Source organism: Bombina bombina, chromosome 4 (assembly GCF_027579735.1).
Source record: "Bombina bombina isolate aBomBom1 chromosome 4, aBomBom1.pri, whole genome shotgun sequence".
Lineage (NCBI taxonomy): Eukaryota > Metazoa > Chordata > Amphibia > Anura > Bombinatoridae > Bombina > Bombina bombina.
Window position 1 is genome coordinate 2,293,677 of NC_069502.1, and position 23,204 is coordinate 2,316,880.

Consider the following 23,204-nt stretch of genomic DNA (forward strand, 5'->3'; position numbering starts at 1 on the left):
ATTATTGTCAAGTATTTGTAGAGCACCAACAGGTTCCACAGCGCTATTAACATAGGTGGTATATAAAAAAAGATTACAGGGATCAAATGGGGAGAGAGGTTCCTCCCGAGAGTAGCACTGTTGTAGTCGGCTCTTATGAACTACAAATAGCTGGGCTCATAGGCTTACATGCTATGGGGTTTTAGGGGAAAGCAGTGGACATAGGAAGGTTAGTGTAGGTTGTAAGCGTCCCTGAATAGTAGAGTATTCAGGGAGCACTTGAAGCTTTTAAAACTAGGGGAGGTTCTTCTGGAGCGAGACAGAGAGTTCTATAAGATGGGAGCCAGTCTTGAGAAATCTTGTAGACGGCAATGTGAGGAGTTAAAAAGAGAGGAGGAGAGGAGGAGATCATGAGCAGAGCGAAGGGGATGGGAGAGTATCTGGAGACAAGGTCTGAGCTGTAGGGGGGAGCAGTGGAATTGAGAGCTTTGTGTGTCGGAGTGAGAATTTTGTGTTTAATCCTGGAGCCAAGAGGAAGCCAGTGAAGGGTTAGGCAGAGAGGTGCGGCAGATGAAGAGCAACGTGCAAGGAAGATGAGCCTGGAAGAGGCATTCATTATGGATTGTAAAGGCGCTAGGTGGCAGCTAGGGAGACCAGAGCAGATATAATTGCAGTAGTCGAGGCGGGAAAGGATGAGAGAGTGAATTAAGATCTTAGTTGTGTCTTGTGTAAGGAAATCTCTAATTTTAGCGATGTTTTTAAGGTAGAAGCAGCAGGCTTTAGTCAAGGACTGAATGTGATGAGTGAAAGAAAGATCTGAGTCAAGTGTAACCCCAAGACATTGGGCATGTGAAGGTGGGGTAATGATGGAGTTGTCAACAGTCATAGAGATATGGGGGGTGGACATTTTGAAAGAAGGGGGGGAATAAGAGTTCAGTTTTTGAAAAAATTTAGCTTGAGGTAGTGAGAGGACATCACAAGATGAGATATGAGAGAAACAGTTAGTGGCATGGGTTAGCAAGGAAGGAGATAGTTCTGGTGCAGAGAGGTAAATTTGGGTATCATCGGCATACAAATGATAATGAAACCCGTGGGACTTTATTAAGGAACCTAGTGAGGACGTGTAGATTGAGAAGAGAAGGGGACCGAGGACAGAGCCTTGCAGTACCCCAACAGAAAGAGGTAACGGGACAGGGATACCCCAGAGAAGGCTACACTAAAGGTACGGTTAGACAGATAGGAAGAGAACCAAGAGTTAACTGTGTCACAGATGCCAAAGGATTGGAGGGTATGAAGCAAAAGAGGGTGGTTGACAGTATCAAAGGCTGCAGACAGATCAAGGAGGATAAGTAGAGAGAAGTGGCCTTTTGATTTTGCTGTAAGTAGGTCATTGGTAACCTTAACCATTGCTGCCTCTGTTGAGTGAAGGGGGCGAAATTCAGATTGCAGTGGGTCAAGGAGGGAGTTTAATGTAAGGAAATGGGATAGATGTGCATATACTTGCTTTTCAAGAAGCTTTGAGGCAAGAGGTAGTAGGGAAATAAGGAGGTAGTTGGATGGGGAGGTTTGATCGAGAGAAGGTTTTTTGAGGATAGGTGTGACTAATGCCTATTTAAGAGATGTGGGAACTATACCAGTGCTGAGGGAGAGGTTGAAGATGTGTTTGAGTATAGGGCTAAGGGTAGAAGAGAGGGAGGGGAGTAGTTGTGATAGGTCGGGGATGAGGGGACAGGTAGTGAGGTGAGAGGATAGTATAAGGGCAGAAACCTCATCCTCTGTAACAGGGGCAAAAAAGCTAAATTTATGGCTATGTGAGTTTTGGATGATTGTGAGCTTTTGAGGGGGTGGGAGACCGGTAGTATGTTGAGAGCTGATTTCATCTCTGATGGAGTTGATTTTGTTGTTGAAGTAGCTGGCAAAATCTTGGGCTGAGAGAAATGTTGTGGTGGGAGGTGGGGGTGGGCGGAGAAGAGTATTGAATGTGGAGAACAGACGTTTTGGGTTTGAAGAAAGAGTAGAGATAAGAGTAGAGAAGTAATGTTGCTTATATAGATTAATGGCAGAATAGTAGGAGTTCAAGATGAACTTATAGTGAAGAAAGTCAACAGAACTCCGAGATTTCCTCCAGTTTTGCTCAGCAGTACGGGAACATCTGCGTAGGTACCATGTTAGAGGAGTATGCCAGGGCTGAGGATGAGTGTATGTTTTCCGAGCTATGGTAGGTGGGGCCAGGTTATCAAGGACCGATGTAAGGGTGGAGTTATAGTGGCAGATGGATTCATCACTACAGGAAAAGGAGGGGATGGAAGAGAGAAGAGGTTTGAGAGAGCTAGCGAGCTGTTGCTGATCTAATGACTTGATTCTTCTGTGAAGTTTAGTGTGAGGGGTAGAAGGAGGGAGAGTTGTAGGGAGGGAGGTGATGGTACAAGTGAGGAGGTGGTGGTCGAAAAGAGGAAAAGGTGAGTTTGTGAAGTTTGAGAGCATCGATAACTGAAAATCAGATCAAGGGAGTGACCATCTTTGTGAGTGGGGGAGTCAGTCCATTGTGACAGGCTGAAAGAGGAAGTGAGTTGCAGAAGTTGTTTTGCAGAGGAGGCTGAGGGATTATCAAAAAGGAGGTTGAAGTCACCGAGAATGAGGGCAGGGTATCCGAGGAAAGGAAGTAAGGTAGCCAGGCAGCAAAGCGATCTAGAAATAGAGTTGCAGAACCAGGGGGGCGGTATATGACTGCAACGCATATAGAGAGGGGAGAGAATAAGCGAATCATGTGTGTTTCGAATAAAGAAAATGTGAGGGAAGAGAAGGGATGTATTTGTTGAAAGGTGCAACAAGAGGAAAGTAAAATACCAACACCACTTCCTTGTCTATTGTCAGACCTAGGAGTGTGGCTAAAGTGGAGACAGACCCCCTTGTGACAGTGCAGCAGAGGAAGCAGTGTCTGAAGGAGAGAGACAGGCTTCTGTGACAGCCAGAAGATTAAGAGAGTGGGAGATAAAGAGGTCATGGATAGAAGTGAGTTTGTTGCAAACAGAGCGAGAGTTCCACAGTGCACAAGTGAAGGGGGTGGTGGCTTTAGATGCAAGAGGAATAATATTAAGGTTACCAGAGTTTTGTTTTTGAAGTCTATTGAAGGGCAAACATGGGTGTGCAGGGCAGGGGAGTTGTGGGGGACCAGGATTAGGGGAGATGTTGCCAGCAGCTAGTATGAGCAAGAGGGAGAGTGACATGAGATGAGATGCGGATTTGCAGTAGTGAGACTGTTTTTGTGATGAGTTGCAAGGGGGAGGGAGAGTCTTTAGGAATGTGTGAAGTTCATGAATACAAAAGTAAGGTGTGGTTAAGAGAGATGGGCTAATGAGCAATGCAGGTGGTGAGGGGTAAGGAGTAATTGAGTAAAGTAGTTTGTTGAACAGACAAAAGGGATATTAAGGGATATTCAGATATTGTGCATTTTTTACAAAATAGACAGTGTATAAAACTCAGAATTAAAACAGAACTTGCCTTATCCCTTGTCCAATCCTTGTTTAATCCTTGTATAATTCGCTGTGCCTCACTTATAAATGTTCACTTAAGAGATGTGAACAGATGATCTTACAATAATGTTATCTAACCCAGCCCTTCTTAAACTTTTTCCACTCGTGACCCCATTTCACGCAAGAAATTTTTACATGACCCCAGGTATATAAAATAGGTATACAAATCAAACATTTACTGATAATAAATCATAAAGAAATTTATTATATACTGTGTATATATATATATATATATATATATATATATTATATAATATATATATATATATATATATTTATATATATATATAGAGAGAGAGAGAGAAAATAACTCATTGTGTAGTTAATTAACAAATCTAGACAGGCCAGTAGGCCTGTTTTTTCCCACAGAAAACCTCTGGAATACACTGTTTCTAATGCAGCAAGGAATTCTGGGTAAGATATGCAAATTAGGTTCACAATGACACACCTTTTTACTTCATGTCTGCTTTTCAGCAGATTCCCTTTACGCCAAAGCATCGCTGTTCACACAGCTTATAAGCTTAGCTAGGGTTAAAGCAGTGATTCATAACTATCCCAGGACAGACTGTTTCGTGGTTTTTGCCACTCATCAGCTGGGAGAAAGTTTGAATCACTGCTGGGTGAAGTTGTTTCCGGGCAAAACACAACAACTTTTTAAATTAGGGGAGGTAAAAGGTGAGTTTAAAATCCTCCACTACGCACAAAATATAGAGAAAATAGCTCATTTTACCTCCCCCTAATTTAAAATTTTGTTGTGTTTTGACTGCCTAATAAAAGTGTGCTGTGCTTAAATCCAGTGAGTTATTATCTGATTTAATTGAATATTACTCTAAGCACCCTGGTCTGAGTTTATGGTTGGCAAGTGAGAGTGCACTACCTGGATTCACTATATATATATATATATATATATATATATATATATATATATATATATATATATATATATATATATATATAAATGTATATATATATAAATGTATATATATATATATATACACACCCACAAGTTCTACATTTACATTGCAGCTCCTTATATCTTAGTTTTGTTGGATCCTACAAGAAAAGGGTCTATACATGTAAGGCTAACTGCCTGACCCCACAAGGGTAATGCTGTAAAGCGCAGGGGGAAACTGTTAATAGGGAAACCATTCGCATAACACTGGATGCAGCCTTTGCGTTTTTTCAAATAGCACCCAGGAATCCATATATAAAATATAAGGAAGTGGATCTGCAACTGTGTTTAAAATTGGAGCTCCACACTACTGCCATAATATGCAGAGACTTGTAATCGTGAGGACCGGATCCGACACTATCTCTGGACTACTGGGCGCTATTTGAAAAACGGCTGAAAGATTTAAATGTCGCACCTCTCATCGGATGTTCTGTTATAAATATCAAGTGATAACAGAACACCCGATGAGAGGTGCGACATTTAATCTTTCAGCCGTTTTTCAAATAGCGCCCAGGAGCAGGAAAAAGGAAAAGACTTCCTCCCGCGAGAACTGTTTGCGCGAGATTTAAATTTAAAAAAAAAAATAAATACAAATTTCAACTGCTCTCCACTGCTCCTTGCTCCTCTGACTCCCACAGCTTCTGCGACCCCCACATTATGGTTCTGCGACCCCATAAGGGGTCGCGACCCAAAGTTTAAGAAGGGCTGATCTAACCTACATTGCTAGCCCCTGCATTGCTTTCCCCATAGTAGTATTAAATTTATAGGCCAGAGCATTCAGCCGAATGCAATAAATTAGGTAATGACCTGATCAAAAACAGTCACAAAGCCAATTGGGAAAATTTGATTCAGGGTGAGATAAGTTAAAAATAACAGACACTAGAATTTGGGGGAGGCTGTGGTTAAACCATTAGTGAAATTATAAATTTAGGAATTAAAAAAAGTATTTGCAAGGTTTGAACATCACATAGATAAAGGCAAGATATCAGCATTGTAATTAAGTATACAGACAAATGCAAAAAGAGAGGCTTGCAATACAGATGACACAAAAAACAGGGAAATTGGCAGGATTTGAATGCAGGGATCAATTCACATACCAAAGAGAGACTTGTAGTACAAATGACACAGACAAACAGGGAAATTGGCAGGATTTGAATGCAGGGATCAATTCACATACCAAAGAGAGACTTGTAGTACAAATGACACAGACAAACAGGGAAATTGGCAGGATTTGAATGCAGGGATCAATTCACATACCAAAGAGAGACTTGTAGTACAAATGACACAGACAAACAGGGAAATTGGCAGGATTTGAATGCAGGGATCAATTCACATACCAAAGAGAGACTTGTTGTACAAATGACACAGACAAACAGGGAAATTGGCAGGATTTAAATGCAGGGATCAATTCACATACCAAAGAGAGACTTGTAGTACAAATGACACAGACAAACAGGGAAATTGGCAAGATTTGAATGCAGGGATCAATTCACATACCAAAGAGAGACTTGTAGTACAAATGACACAGACAAACAGGGAAATTGGCAGGATTTGAATGCAGGGATCAATTCACATACCAAAAAGAGACTTGTAGTACAAATGACACAAACAGGGAAATTGGCAGGATTTGAATGCAGGGATCAATTCACATACCAAAGAGAGACTATGAGGCCCATTTATCAAGCTCCAAATGGAGCTTGAGGGCCATTGTTTCTGGCGAGTCTTCAGATTTGCCAGAAACGCAAGTTATGGAGCAGCTGGTGCAATGCTGAATATGGAGAGCGTATTGCTCTCCACATTCAGCGAGGTCTGTCGGATCACGTCTGACAGACCTTTGTTAAATAGGCCTCTTGTAGAACAAATAACACAGAAAAACAGGGAAATTGGCAGGATTTGAATGCAGGGATCAATTCACATACCTGAAAGCAGAAGAGAAGAGAGAGTCGTTAACTCAGCATTCCTTAGCAGATGTCAATAGGCAGTTTCGGCTAGATTACGAGTTTTGCGTTATGAGGGGTGCGGTACTAACTTGCACATTATTGTCACCGCTCACTTACCTACATCGCTGGTATTACAGGTTTTTACAAACCCAGCGTTAAAAGGCAAGAAGTGAGCGTAGAGCAAAATTGAGCTCCATACCGCACTCGAATACCAGCGCACTCAAATTCGCAACGGCGGGCAAACATATGCGATGTTCAATCCGCCCCCTATTCGTCATCATTGAGTAAACTTTGACCCTGTATCTCACAGTCTGCAGACACATTCCAGCCAATCAGCAGCAGACCCTCCCTCCCAGACCCTCCCAGCTCCTGGACAGCAGCCATTTTAGATTCATTCGGAAGCTGCATTCTTAGTGAGAGGAGGGACAGTGTAGCTGCTGCTGATTTAATAGGGAAATTGATAGATAGGCTAGTGTATTCAGTGTCCACTACAGTCCTGAAGGACTCATCTGATCTCTGCTGTAAGGACAGCACCCCAAAAAGCCCTTTTTAGGGCTAGAACATCAGTCTTTTTTTTTTTTTTCCTGTGTAATCTAATTGCAGTTGCCTGCCTGCCAAGCAACTTTCCCAGTGCCACCACTCATATCTGGTGTAACAGTAGTGTAAATTTAAAAAAAACAAAACTTTTTTGACTGTGAAACATCAGTCTGCTTGTGTAATCTAATTGCAGTTGCCTGCCTGCCAGCGTGTGTGCCAGGCCCACTTGCCCAGTGCCACCACTCATATCTGGTGTAACAGTAGTGTAAACTTAAAAAAAAAAAACTTTTTTTACTGTGAAATATCAGTCTGCTAGTGTAATCTAATTGCAGTTGCCTGCCTGCCAGCGTGTGTGCCAGGCTAACAGAGTATACTGTGCCCACTTGCCCAGTGCCACCACTCATATCTGGTGTAACAGTAGTGTAAATTTAAAAAAACAAACTTTTTTGACTGTGAAAAATCAGTCTGCTTGTGTAATCTAATTGCAGTTGCCTGCCTGCCAGCGTGTGTGCCAGGCCCACTTGCCCAGTGCCACCACTCATATCTGGTGTAACAGTAGTGTAAATTTAAAAAAAAAAAAAAAACTTTTTTGACTGTGAAACATCAGTCTGCTAGTGTAATCTAATTGCAGTTGCCTGCCAGCCTGTGTGCCAGGCTCACAGCGTATACTGTGCCCACTTGCCCGGTGCCACCACTCATATCTGGTGTAACAGTAGTGTAAATTTAAAAAAAAAAAACTTTTTTGACTGTGAAACATCAGTCTGCTTGTGTAATCTAATTGCAGTTGCCTGCCTGCCAGCGTGTGTGCCAGGCCCACTTGCCCAGTGCCACCACTCATATCTGGTGTAACAGTAGTGTAAATTAAAAAAAAAAAAAAAACTTTTTTGACTGTGAAACATCAGTCTGCTTGTGTAATCTAATTGCAGTTGCCTGCCTGCCAGCGTGTGTGCCAGGCCCACTTGCCCAGTGCCACCACTCATATCTGGTGTCACAGTAGTGAAAATTTAAAAAAAAAAACTTTTTTGACTGTGAAACATCAGTCTGCTTGTGTAATCTAATTGCAGTTGCCTGCCTGCCAGTGTGTGTGCCAGGCCCACTTGCCCAGTGCCACCACTCATATCTGGTGTAACAGTAGTGTAAATTAAAAAAAAAACAAAACGTTTTTGACTGTGAAACATCAGTCTGCTAGTGTAATCTAATTGCAGTTTCCTGCCTGCCAGCGTGTGTGCCAGGCTAACAGAGTATACTGTGCCCACTTGCCCAGTGCCACCACTCATATCTGGTGTAACAGTAGTGTAAATTTAAAAAAAAAAAACTTTTTTGACTGTGAAACATCAGTCTGCTTGGGTAATCTAATTGCAGTTGCCTGCCTGCCAGCGTGTGTGCCAGGCCCACTTGCCCAGTGCCACCACTCATATCTGTTGTAACAGTAGTGTAAATTTAAAAAAAAAAAAAACTTTTTTGACTGTGAAACATCAGTCTGCTAGTGTAATCTAATCGCAGTTGCCTGCCAGCCTGTGTGCCAGGCTCACAGCGTATACTGTGCCCACTTGCCCGGTGCCACCACTCATATCTGGTGTAACAGTAGTGTAAATTTAAAAAAAAAAAACTTTTTTGACTGTGAAACATCAGTCTGCTTGTGTAATCTAATTGCAGTTGCCTGCCTGCCAGTGTGTGTGCCAGGCCCACTTGCCCAGTGCCACCACTCATATCTGGTGTAACAGTAGTGTAAATTAAAAAAAAAAAAACTTTTTTGACTGTGAAACATCAGTCTGCTTGTGTAATCTAATTGCAGTTGCCTGCCTGCCAGCGTATGTGCCAGGCCCACTTGCCCAGTGCCACCACTCATATCTGGTGTCACAGTAGTGAAAATTTAAAAAAAAAAACTTTTTTGACTGTGAAACATCAGTCTGCTTGGGTAATCTAATTGCAGTTGCCTGCCTGCCAGCGTGTGTGCCAGGCCCACTTGCCCAGTGCCACCACTCATATCTGGTGTAACAGTAGTGTAAATTAAAAAAAAAAAAAACTTTTTTGACTGTGAAACATCAGTCTGCTTGTGTAATCTAATTGCAGTTGCCTGCCTGCCAGCGTGTGTGCCAGGCCCACTTGCCCAGTGCCACCACTCATATCTGGTGTCACAGTAGTGAAAATTTAAAAAAAAAAACTTTTTTGACTGTGAAACGTCAGTCTGCTTGTGTAATCTAATTGCAGTTGCCTGCCTGCCAGCGTATGTGCCAGGCCCACTTGCCCAGTGCCACCACTCATATCTGGTGTAACAGTAGTGTAAATTTAAAAAAAAAAAACTTTTTTGACTGTGAAACATCAGTCTGCTTGGGTAATCTAATTGCAGTTGCCTGCCTGCCAGCGTGTGTGCCAGGCCCACTTGCCCAGTGCCACCACTCATATCTGGTGTAACAGTAGTGTAAATTTAAAAAAAAAAAACTTTTTTGACTGTGAAACATCAGTCTGCTAGTGTAATCTAATCGCAGTTGCCTGCCAGCCTGTGTGCCAGGCTCACAGCGTATACTGTGCCCACTTGCCCGGTGCCACCACTCATATCTGGTGTAACAGTAGTGTAAATTTAAAAAAAAAAAAACTTTTTTGACTGTGAAACATCAGTCTGCTTGTGTAATCTAATTGCAGTTGCCTGCCTGCCAGCGTGTGTGCCAGGCCCACATGCCCAGTGCCACCACTCATATCTGGTGTAACAGTAGTGTAAATTAAAAAAAACAAAACGTTTTTGACTGTGAAACATCAGTCTGCTAGTGTAATCTAATTGCAGTTGCCTGCCTGCCAGCGTGTGTGCCAGGCTAACAGAGTATACTGTGCCCACTTGCCCAGTGCCACCACTCATATCTGGTGTAACAGTAGTGTAAATTTAAAAAAAAAAAAACTTTTTTGACTGTGAAACATCAGTCTGCTTGGGTAATCTAATTGCAGTTGCCTGCCTGCCAGCGTGTGTGCCAGGCCCACTTGCCCAGTGCCACCACTCATATCTGGTGTAACAGTAGTGTAAATTTAAAAAAAAATAAAAAATTTTGACTGTGAAACATCAGTCTGCTAGTGTAATCTAATCGCAGTTGCCTGCCAGCCTGTGTGCCAGGCTCACATCGTATACTGTGCCCACTTGCCCGGTGCCACCACTCATATCTGGTGTAACAGTAGTGTAAATTTAAAAAAAAAAAAACTTTTTTGACTGTGAAACATCAGTCTGCTTGTGTAATCTAATTGCAGTTGCCTGCCTGCCAGCGTGTGTGCCAGGCCCACTTGCCCAGTGCCACCACTCATATCTGGTGTAACAGTAGTGTAAATTAAAAAAAAAAAAACTTTTTTGACTGTGAAACATCAGTCTGCTTGTGTAATCTAATTGCAGTTGCCTGCTTGCCAGCGTGTGTGCCAGACTCACAGCGTATACTGTGCACACTTGCCCAGTGCCACCACTCATATCTGGTGTAACAGTAGTGTAAATTTAAAAAAAAAAAACTTTTTTGACTGTGAAACATCAGTCTGCTTGTGTAATCTAATTGCAGTTGCCTGCCTGCCAGCGTGTGTGCCAGGCTCACAGCGTATACTGTGCTCACTTGCCCAGTGCCACCACTCATATCTTGTTTAATAGTAGTGTAAGTGTACATTTAAAAAAAAAAACTTTTTTGACTGTGAAACATCAGTCTGCTTTTTTGTGTCAGGCTCCCAGCGTATACTGTGCCCACTTGCCCAGTGCCACCACTCATATCTTGTTTAATAGTAGTGTAAGTGTAAATTAAAAAAAACAAAACTTTTTTGACTGTGAAACATCAGTCTGCTTTTTTGTGTCAGGCTCCCAGCGTATACTGTGCCCACTTGCCCAGTGCCACCACTCATATCTTGTTTAATAGTAGTGTAAGTGTACATTTAAAAAAAAAAAAATGTTTGCACTGTGAAATATCAGTCTGCATTTTTGTGTCAGGCTCACAGCGTATACTGTGCCCACTTGCCCAGTGCCACCACTCATATCTTTTTTTAATAGTAGTGTAAGTGTACATTTAAAAAAAAAAACTTTTTTGACTGTGAAACATCAGTCTGCTTGTGTAATCTAATTGCAGTTGCCTGCCTGCCAGCGTGTGTGCCAGGCTCACAGCGTATACTGTGCTCACTTGCCCAGTGCCACCACTCATATCTTGTTTAATAGTAGTGTAAGTGTACATTTAAAAAAAAAAAAAACTTTTTTGACTGTGAAACATCAGTCTGCTTTTTTGTGTCAGGCTCCCAGCGTATACTGTGCCCACTTGCCCAGTGCCACCACTCATATCTTGTTTAATAGTAGTGTAAGTGTACATTTAAAAAAAAAAATTTTTTGCACTGTGAAATATCAGTCTGCTTTTTTGTGTCAGGCTCACAGCGTATACTGTGCCCACTTGCCCAGTGCCACCACTCATATCTTTTTTTAATAGTAGTGTAAGTGTACATTTAAAAAAAAAAAAACTTTTTGGACTGTGAAACATCAGTCTGCTTTTTTGTGTCAGGCTCACAGCGTATACTGTGCCCACTTGCCCAGTGCCACCACTCATATCTTGTTTAATAGTAGTGTAAGTGTAAATTAAAAAAAAAAAAACTTTTTGGACTGTGAAACATCAGTCTGCTTTTTTGTGTCAGGCTCACAGCATATACTGTGCCCACTTGCCCAGTGTCACCACTCATATCTTGTTTAATAGTAGTGTAAGTGTACATTTAAAACAAAAAAACTTTTTGGACTGAAACATCAGTCTGCTTTTTTGTGTCAGGCTCACAGCGTATACTGTGCCCACTTGCCCAGTGGCACCACTCATATCTTGTTTAAAAGTAGTGTAAGTGTACATTTAAAAAAAAAATGACAGGCAGAGGCAGGCCACCCCGCAGGTGCCATCGTGGTCATGGTGCTGTGATTCCCTTTGGCCCTAGAATAATGCCCAGTGTTCAGAGGCCACGTACCATGAACTCAAAAAGTTCTGAGGACATAGTTGACTTTTTAACACAGGACACCCAATCTTCTATAGCTTCCGCTCCGAACCTTGACGCACCATCCTCCTCCAGCTTATCTTCGGGCACCTCTCAAGTTACCACTTGCCTGCCTGCCACCACCACCAACACTAGCACCACAGCCGCTTCACTTGATCTGTCAGAGGAGTTATTTACACATCAGTTGGAAGAAATGAGTGATGCGCAACCATCATTGACAGAGGATGTAGATAACAGTGATATGTCTCAGTCAGGCAGCATTACAGACATGGACGTACGGTGTGATGATGATGATGTTGTACCCGCTGCTGCTTCCTTTGTTGATTTGTCAGATACAAGTGAAGCGGTTGATGATGACGATGCGTCCGTGGATGTCACGTGGGTGCCCGCTAGAAGAGAAGAAGAACAGGGGGAAAGTTCAGATGGGGAGACAGAGAGGAGGAGGAGGAGACGAGTTGGAAGCAGGGGGAGGTCGTTGTAGGGAGCTAGTGGCACAGTCAGACAGCATGCATCGGCACCCGAGGTAAGCCAGACAGCACACCAATCAACGCATTCTGTTGCCACCACCAGAATGCCGTCATCGCAGAGCTCAGCAGTGTGGCATTTTTTTGGTGTGTCTGCCTCTGACAACAACGATGCTATTTGCAACCTGTGCCAAAAGAAACTGAGTCGTGGGAAGTCCAACACCCACCTAGGTACAACTGCTTTGCGAAGGCACATGATCGCACATCACAAACGCCTATGGGATCAACACATGAGTACAAGCAGCACACAAACTCAAAGCCGCCATCCTCCTCCTGGTCCAGTATCTTCAGCCACGTCAACCACTGCTGTCGTCCTTGCCCCCTCTCAACCATCCGCCACTCCGTCTCTTGAATTAAGCAGTTCCTGCTCATCAGACCACAGTCAGGTGTCTGTCAAGGACATGTTTGAGCGTAAGAAGCCAATGTCACAAGGTCGCCCCCTTGCCCGGCGTCTGACAGCTGGCTTGTCTGAACTCTTAGCCCGCCAGCTTTTACCATACAAGCTGGTGGAGTCTGAGGTGTTCAAAAAATTTGTAGCTATTGGGACACCACAGTGGAAGGAACCCGGCCGAAATTTCTTTGCACAAAAGGCAATCCCCAACCTGCACTCGATTGTGCGAAAGGAAGTAATGGCATGTCTGGCAAACAGTGTTGGGGCAAGGGTCCATCTGACCACTGATACCTGGTCTGCAAAGCATGGTCAGGGCAGGTATATCACCTACACTGCGCATTGGGTAAACCTGCTGACGGCTGCCAAGCATGGAATGCGTGGCTCTGCAGAGGAGTTGGTGACACCGCCACGACTTGCAGGCAGGCCTGCTGCCACCTCCTCTACTCCTCCTACTCCATCCTCTTCCATAACCTCCTCGGCTGAGTCCTCTTCTGCTGCTGCGTCTTGCTCCACATCAACGGCACCCCCCCAGCTCCCCGGGTACTATTCCACATCCCGGATACGGCAGTGTCACGCCGTCTTGGGGTTGACTTGCCTGAAAGCAGAGAGTCACACCGGACCAGCACTCCTGTCCACCCTGAACGCACAGGTGGATCAGTGGCTGACTCCGCACCAACTGGAGATCGGCAAAGTGGTTTCTGACAACGGAAGTAATTTGGTGGCGGCATTGAAATTGGGCAAGTTTACACATGTGCTGTGCATGGCACATGTGTGTAATCTGATCGTACAACGCTTTGTGCAAAAGTACCCAGGCTTACAGGACGTCCTGAAGCAGGCTAGGAAGGTGTGTGGCCATTTGAGGCGTTCCTACACGGCCATGGCACACTTTTCAGATATCCACAGCAAAACAACATGCCAGTGAGGCGCTTGATTTGCGACAGCCCGACACGTTGGAATTCAACACTCCTAATGTTCGACCGCCTGCTCCAACAAGAAAAAGCCGTTAACGAGTATTTGTATGACCGGGGTGCTAGGACAGCCTCTGCGGAGCTGGGAATTTTTTTGCCATGATACTGGACGCTCATGCGCAATGCCTGTAGGCTCATGCGTCCTTTTGAGGAGGTGACAAACCTAGTCAGTCGCACCGAAGGCACCATCAGCAACATCATACCATTTGTTTTCTTCCTGGAGCGTGCCCTGCGAAGAGTGCTGGATCAGGCCGTAGATGAGCGTGAAGAGGAAGAGTTGTGGTCACCATCACCACCAGAAACAGCCTTATCAGCATTGCTTGCTGGACCAGCTGCAACGCTGGAAGAGGAGTCAGAGAAGGAATGTGGCTTTGAGGAGGAGGAGGAAGACCAACCACAACAGGCATCCCAGGGTGCTCGTTGTCACCTTTCTGGTACCCGTGGTGTTGTACGTGGCTGGGAGGAAGAATATACCTTCAGTGAGATCACTGAGGATGAGGAATGGGACATGAGTAGCTCGGCATCCAACCTTGTGCAAATGGGATCTTTCATGCTGTCGTGCCTGTTGAGGGACCCTCGTATAAAAAAGCTGAAGGAGAACGACCTGTACTGGGTGTCCACGCTACTAGACCCCCGGTATAAGCATAAAGTGCCTGAAATGTTACCGAATTACCGCAAGTCGGAAAGGATGCAGCAGTTCCAAAATAAATTAAAAAGTATGCTTTACACAGCGTATAAGGGTGATGTCACAGCACAACGGGAATCTAACAGGGGAAGAGGTGAAAGTAATCCTCCGACTCCCACGACCACGCCGGCAAGGACAGGACGCTTTACAGACGTGTTGTTGATGGAGGACATGCAGAGCTTTTTAAGTCCTATGCATCGCCACAGCCCTTCGTGGTCCACCCTCAGAGAATGACTCGACCGACAGGTAGCAGACTACCTCGCCTTAACTGCAGATCTCGACACTCTGAGGAGCGATGAACCCCTTGACTACTGGGTGTGCAGGCTTGACCTGTAGCCTGAGCTATCCCAATTTGCAATAGAACTTCTGGCCTGCCCCGCTTCAAGTGTACTGTCAGAAAGGACCTTCAGTGCAGCAGGAGGTATTGTCACTGAGAAGAGAAGTCGCCTAGGTCAAAAAAGTCTAGATAACCTCACCTTTATTAAGATGAATGAGGGATGGATCCCGAAGGGACTGACATTGGGCGATACATTCGAGTAAAAAAGGCCTGATGAGATGAGCTGCCTTGGGCTAAAAATGGTCCACACGCTGCTGTATTTTATCTTCAAATGCCGGATGACTTGCGTGACTTATCCGCCACCAACTAGGGTTCAAGCCGCAATGTTTTAGGGCACTTTCTGCCTGGGAAACAAACATACCTAATTTTTCAGGCATGAGTACATGCCAAATTTTTCTGGCCTCTGGTGCTGCACTGTGGCTTCAAAAACCAAACCAAAAAAAAGGCACGTAACAGGGATTAAACTGATCAGAATAGTACTACTTAACACACCACTCCTATCTGGTCGCACATTAGATTGCACGCGCAGTGCCCCAAATTTGAAGTAGGAGGACCGACCAAGCATCTTTTTCCATCTCCCAGTTCCTAAAATCCATGCCATATGCACGTCCCCTGATAGGGGACGTAACAGGGATTAAACTGATCAGAATAGTACTACTTAACACACCACTCATATCTGGTGGCACAGTAGATTGCACGCGCAGTGCCCCAAATTTGAAGTAGGAGGACCGACCAAGCATCTTTTTCCATCTCCCGGTTCCTAAAATCCATGCCATATACACGTCCCCTGATAGGGGACGTAACAGGGATTAAACTGATCAGAATAGTACTACTTAACACACCACTCATATCTGGTGGCACATTAGATTGCACGCGCAGTGCCCCAAATTTGAAGTAGGTGGACCGACCAAGCATCTTTTTCCATCTCCCGGTTCCTAAAATCCATGCCATATACACGTCCCCTGATAGGGGACGTAACAGGGATTAAACTGATCAGAAAAGTACTACTTAACACACCTTATAATAACGCAGAGAGAGGCAACACAGAGAGAGGAGTCTGAAGAAGAGGAGTCAGAGGAGGAAGGTGGCTTTGAGGAGGTGGAAGACCAAACACAGCAGGCGTCCCAGGGGGCTTGTTGTCACCTTTCGGGGACCCTTGGTGTTGTACGTGGCTGGGTGGAGGAAGAGACCTTCAATGACATCAGTGAGGACAAGGAGCGGGACATGGCTAGCTTGGTATCCAACCTTGTGCAAATGGGGAGTTTGCGGTTGTGCAAATGGACTGTTTGCGGTTGTTTGCGGTGCGTTAAAGGGACAGTCTAGGCCAAAATAAACTTTCATGATTCAGATAGAGCATGTAATTTTAAACAATTTTCCAATTTACTTTTATCACCAATTTTGCTTTGTCCTCTTGGTATTCTTAGTTGAAAGCTTAACCTAGGAGGTTCATATGCTAATTTCTTAGACCTTGAAGCCCACCTCTTTCAGATTGCATTTTAACAGTTTTTCACCACTAGAGGGTGTTAGTTCACGTATTTCATATAGATAACACTGTGCTTGTGCACGAGAAGTTATCTGGGAGCAGGCACTGATTGGCGAAACTGCAAGTCTGTCAAAAGAACTGAAAAAAGGGGCAGTTTGCAGAGGCTTAGATACAAGATAATCACAGAGGTTAAAAGTATATTATTATAAATGTGTTAGTTATGCAAAACTGGGAAATGGGTAATAAAGGGATTATCTATCTTTTAAAACAATAAAAATTCTGGTGTAGACTATCCCTTTAAACGGGGAGTTTGGTCTGTCACTGTGAAGCGGGCGTAACCCTTACACTACCTGATCGATAAAACATCATACCTGATGTTTTAAAGCACGTTATTCCAAACAATTTAGGAATGTTAGGTGATTTATGCCCTTTATGGCTTAAAAACAGACTCTGCATCAACTATGTAATTTTCCATGGGAGTTTTGCCATGGATCCCCCTCCGGCATGCCCTTGAAACAGCTTTTCCATCACTATTGTGGCCAGAAAGAGTCCCTGTGGGTTTTAAAATTCGCCTGCCTATTGAAGTCTATGGCGGTTCGCCCGTTCGCGAACAGTTGCGGAAGTTCGCGTTCGCCATTTGCGAACGCAAAATTTTTGCAACATCACTACTGGTTGTACGTGGTCGTGCACGATTTCCCTATAGACATCAATGGGGGGAGCCGGCTGAAAAAAAGTCTAACACCTGCAATAAAGCAGCGTAAAGCTCAGTAACGCAGCCCCATTGATTCCTATGGGGAAACTAAATTTATGTTTACACCTAACACCCTAACATGAACCCCGAGTCTAAACACCCCTAATCTTACACTTATTAACCCCTAATCTGCTGCCCCTGACATCGCCGACACCTACATTATACTTATTAAACCCTAATCTGCTGCTCAGGACATAACCGCCATTATAATAAACATATTAACCCCTAAACCTCCGCACTCCCGCATCTCAAACACTATTTAATTATTAACCCCTAATCTGCTGCCCCTAACATCGTCTCACCTACCTACATTTATTAACCCCTAATCTGCCATCCCCAACGTCGCCGCCACTATACTAAAGTTATTAACCCCTAAACCTAAGTCTAACCCTAACCCTAAGACCCACTTTATTAAATATAATTAAAATAAAGCTGAAAACCTATTATTAATAACTACATAATTCCTATTTAAAACTAAATACTTACCTATAAAATAAACCCTTAGCTAGATACAATATAACTAATAGTTACATTGTATCTAGCTTAGGGTTTATTTTTATTTTACAGGCAAGTTTGTATTTATTTTAACTAGGTAGAATAGTTACTAAATAGTTACTACTTATTTACTGTAAAATAAAACCTAACCTGTCTTACACTAACACCTAACCTTACACTACAATTAAATAAATTACCTAACTTAAATACAATTAAAAAATTAAATACAAATACTAAATTACAAAAAAACAAAACACTAAATTGCACAAAATAAAAAACAAATTACAAGATATTTAAACTAATTACACCTAATCTAATAGCCCTATCAAAATAAACCCCCCCCCCCCCAAATAAAAAAACCCCTAGCCTAAACTAAACTACCAATAGCCCTTAAAAGGGGCGGGGCATAGCCCCAAAGAAATCAGCTCTTTTAGCTGTAAAAAAAATACAAACAACCCCTTCAACAGTAAAACCCACCACTCACAGAACCAAAACCCCAAATAAAACCCTGACTAAAAAAAACCTAAGCTCCCCATTGCATTTGGATGGGCATTGCCCTTAAAAGGGCATTTAGCTCTATTGCTGCCCAAACCATAATCTAAAACTAAAACCCACCCAATAAACCCTTACAAAAACCTAACACTAACCCCCGAAGATCCACTTACAGTTTTGAAGACCGGACATCCATCGTCAATGAAGCAGGGAGAAGTACTCAACGAAGCGGAAAGAAGTCCTCAACGAAGCCAGGAGAAGTCTTCATCCAATCTGGGAGAAGTGGTCCTCCAGACAGGAAGAAGTCTTCATCCAGGCGGCATCTTCTATCTTCATCCATCCGGCGTGGAGCGTGTCCTTCTTCAAGACATCCAGCGTGGAGCATCCTCTTCTTATGACGACTCCCGATGAATGAAGGTTCCTTTAAGTGACATCATCCAAGATGGTGTCCCTTAGATTCCGATTGGCTGATAGAATTCTATCAGCCAATCGGAATAAAGATCCAATCAGCCAATAGGATTGAGTTTGCATTCTATTGACTGATTGGAACATTTACTATTAGTAAATTACTATTAGGATACTATTAGTTATATTGTAGCTAGCTTAGGGTTTATTTTACAGGTAAATATTTAGTTTTAAATAGGAATTATTTAGTTATTAATAGTAGGTTTTCTTTAGATTTATTTTAATTATATTTAAGTTAGTGGGTATTAGGGTTAGACTTAGGTTTAGGGGTTAATAACTTTAGTAAAGTGGCGGCGACGTTGGGGGCGGCAGATTTGTGGTTAATAAATGTAGGTAGGTGGTGGCGATGTTAGGGACGGGAGATTAGGGGTTAATAATATTTAAATAGTGTTTGAGATGCGGGAGTGCGGCGGTTAAGGGGTTAATATGTTTATTATAGTGTTGCCGATGTCCAGAGCGGCAGATTAGGGGTTAATAAGTATAATGTAGGTGTCGGCGATGTCGGGGGCGGCAGATTAGGGGTTAATATTTTTATTATAGTGTTTGCAATGCGGGAGGGCCTCGGTTTAGGGGTTAATAGGTAGTTTATGGTTGTTAGTGTACTTTTTAGCACTTTAGTTATGAGTTTTATGCTACAGCTTTGTAGTGTAAAACTCATAACTACTGACTTTAGAATGCGTTACGAATCTTGCAGTATAGGCTATACCGCTCACTTTTTGGCCTCCAAAAAAAAGCTTGTAATATCGGCGCTATGGAATTCCCATTGAAAAAAGACTTTACGAAAATTGCTTAAGTTAATTTGCGGTACGGCCAAAAAAATGTGCGGGACAGCTGTACCTACAAGACTCGTAATAGCAGCGGTAGTGAAAAAGCATCGTTATGAGCCTTAACAATGCTTTTTTACTCATAACGCAAAACTCATAATCTAGCCATTTGTTAGTTAGTAAACAGCAGTTTAGTGAGTATTGAGTATAATTCTTGTATAATTTGTTGTGCCTCACTGATAAATGTTCACTTAAGAGATATGAACAGATGATCTTATTATACAATATTGCTATCGAACCTTCACTGCTAGCCCCTGATTGCTTTTATTTTTGATCATTTTGTTTATTATTTTTTGTAATGTCAGAATTTTTTATTTTTTTCGTAGTATTAGGTTTATTTAAATTTGTAAATTAGGTTTTTTAATTGGTATTTTTGTTTAATTTTATTAGAATAGTTACGTTAGGTTAATTTATAGTTTAATATTATATTTTTTATTTCACAAGTTTTTATATATTTTAAGATAGTTATATTGTAACTTTTAATTTAAAGTTAGGGGGTGTTAGGTTTAGGGGTCAATAGTTTAATTTAGTATTTTGCAATGTGGGGGCTGGCGGTTTAGGGGTTAATAGGTTTATATAGTGTTGGCAATGTGGGGGGCTGGTGGTTTAGGGGTTAATATGTTTATTTTAGTGTCGGCGATGTGGGTGAGCAGCAGATTAGGGGTTAAGACAGTTTAATATAGCATTTTCAATGTGGTAGGGTGGCAGTTTATGGGGTTAATAGGTAGTTTATGGCTGTTAGTGTACTTTGTGACATTTTAGTTATGAGTTTTGTGAAACATTTTTGTTTTGCAAATCCATAACTACAGGTCTCAGATCGCGGAATAGCTTGTGTCAGTATAGGCTGTAACCGCACAACCTGTAATATGACGCTATGGAAAATCCCGCACTCATTTTTTGAGTGTGAAATGGATGCTGCGTTACAGGCTAAAATGCTTGCGGTAAAGCTATACCGCTGCAACTTGTAATATGCGTTACCGGCCATTCCACGCGCAATGGCCAGTTTTTCAGCGGTATAGCTGTACCACAAAACTCATAATCTATGTGAATATGAGCAGAGAGCTTGACGAGCACAAACACTTGCAATAAAAACCTTATAGCTCGCACGCAAATCTTTCCACTCGTAATCTGGCCCAAAGTCAGCAGGCCTACCTATCTGTCACAATTTTAATAAAGTAAAGGTATAGTTAAAATACACAGGGCTAGATTACCAGTAGAGTATTTTTTAATGCTCCTGTTTGAACGGTAACTGCGCTAGTAGTAAGCATTTTGCACTCGTCGGGTTGCACTCATATTATGAGTTGAAAGTAAACTGTTTTTGCTCTCGCGCTAACCCAATGAGCACAAAAAGTCTGACTTAGAATATCACGGGCTCGATCCGATATAGATCGCAGTTTGCAGCGCAAGTGAGGGAACCCGCGTCGCCCGCAGTTTAAGCTTGCAACTCGAGCCATCCAATATGCGGCGCTGTCACTTGCTAAAGTGGCGCAAGTCTCACAAACCAGCGATGTCCAGAAATCTGCGTAAGTACAGATTTTTGGAGTCGCCAGTGACTTGCGCCACGTTAGAAACTGCCGGCGCCTATAAAACCTGACTAAAGTCTAAATCACCCGCACTGTCTAACACGCCTCCTAAACATAGCCCGACACGTCTAACACGCCTCCCTAACATAGCCCGACACGTCTAACCCTCTATCCGCTATCCCCCCTCACTATCCTAACAATAAAAAAGCTATTAACCCCTAAACCGCCGCTCCCGTACCCCGCCGCAACCTAATAAAGTTATTAACCCCTAAACCGTCGCTCCCGTACCCCGCCGCCAGCTATATTATATCTATAACCCCCTAAAGTGAGCCCCTAACACCGCCGCCATCTCTATTAAAATTATTAACCCCTAATGTAAGCCCCTTACACCGCCGCCATCTCTATTAAAATTATTAACCCCTAATGTAAGCCCCTTACACCGCCGCCATCTATATTAAAATTATTAACCCCTAATGTAAGCCCCTAACACCGCCGCCATCTCTATTAAAATGATTAACCCCTAATTGAATCTACCTACCCCGCCGCCAGCTATATTATCTATATTAACCCTAAGTATATTATAGTTAATATAGGTATTACATTATATATATTAACTATATTAACCCTAATTATATTAGGGTTAATATAGTTAATATAGTTACTATAGTATTTATATTAACTATATTAACTCTATCTAACCCTAACACCCCTAACTAAATTTATATTAAATTAATCTAATTCATTTATAAACTAAAATATTCCTATTTAAATCTAAATACTTACCTATAAAATAAACCCTAAGATAGCTACAATATAATTAATAATTACATTGTAGCTATGTTAGGGTTAATATTTATTTTACAGGTAAATTGTTAATTATTTTAACTAGGTATAATAGCTATTAAATAGTTATTAACTATTTAATATTTACCTAGTTAAAATAATTACCCAACTACCTGCAAAATAAATCCTAACCTAAGTTACAAATACACCTACACTATCAATAAATTAAATAAACTACAAACATCTATCTAAAAATACAATTAAATTAACTAAACTAAATTACAAAAAAAAAAAACACTAAATTACAAAAAATAAAAAAAAGATTACAAGATTTTTAAGCTAATTACACCTATTCTAAGCCCCCTAATAAAATAATAAAGCCCCCCAAAATAAAAAAAATTCCCTGCCCTATTCTAAATTAAAAAAAGTTCAAAGCTCTTTACCTTACCAGCCCTTAAAAGGGCCTTTTGTGGGGCATGCCCCAAAGAATTCAGCTCTTTTGCATTTAAAAACATATACAATACCCCCCCCCCCATTACAACCCACCACCCACATACCCCTATTCTAAAACCACCCAAACCCCCCTTAAAAAAGCCTAACACTACCCCCCTGAAGATCTCCCTACCTTGTCTTCACCACACCGGGCCGAACTCCTCATCCGATCCGGGCGATGTCTTGCTCCAAGCGGCAAAGAAGAATTCTTCCTCCGGCGATGTCTTCCTCCAAGCGCAAAGAAGAATTCTTCCTCCGGCGATGTCTTCCTCCAAGCGGCAAAGAAGAATTCTTCCTCCGGCGACGTCTTCCTCCAAGCGGCAGCAAAGTCTTCATTCTTCCGGCGGCATCTTCAATCTTCTTTCTTCGCTCCGCCGCCGCGGAGCATCCATCCCGGCCGACGACTGAACGACGAATGAGGTACCTTTAAATGACGTCATCCAAGATGGCGTCCGCCGAATTCCGATTGGCTGATAGGATTCTATCAGCCAATCGGAATTAAGTTAGAAAAATCTGATTGGCTGATTGAATCAGCCAATCAGATTCAAGTTCAATCCGATTGGCTGATCCAATCAGCCAATCAGATTGAGCTCGCATTCTATTGGCTGTTCCGATTGGCTGATAGAATCCTATCAGCCAATCGGAATTCGGCGGACGCCATCTTGGATGACGTCATTTAAAGGTACCTCATTCGTCGTTCAGTCGTCGGCCGGGATGGATGCTCCGCGGCGGCGGAGCGAAGAAAGAAGATTGAAGATGCCGCCGGAAGGATGAAGACTTTGCTGCCGCTTGGAGGAAGACGTCGCCGGAGGAAGAATTCTTCTTTGCCGCTTGGAGGAAGACATCGCCGGAGGAAGAATTCTTCTTTGCCGCTTGGAGGAAGACATCGCCGGAGGAAGAATTCTTCTTTGCCGCTTGGAGCAAGACATCGCCCGGATCGGATGAGGAGTTCGGCCCGGTGTGGTGAAGACAAGGTAGGGAGATCTTCAGGGGGGTAGTGTTAGGCTTTTTTAAGGGGGGTTTGGGTGGTTTTAGAATAGGGGTATGTGGGTGGTGGGTTGTAATGGGGGGGGGGG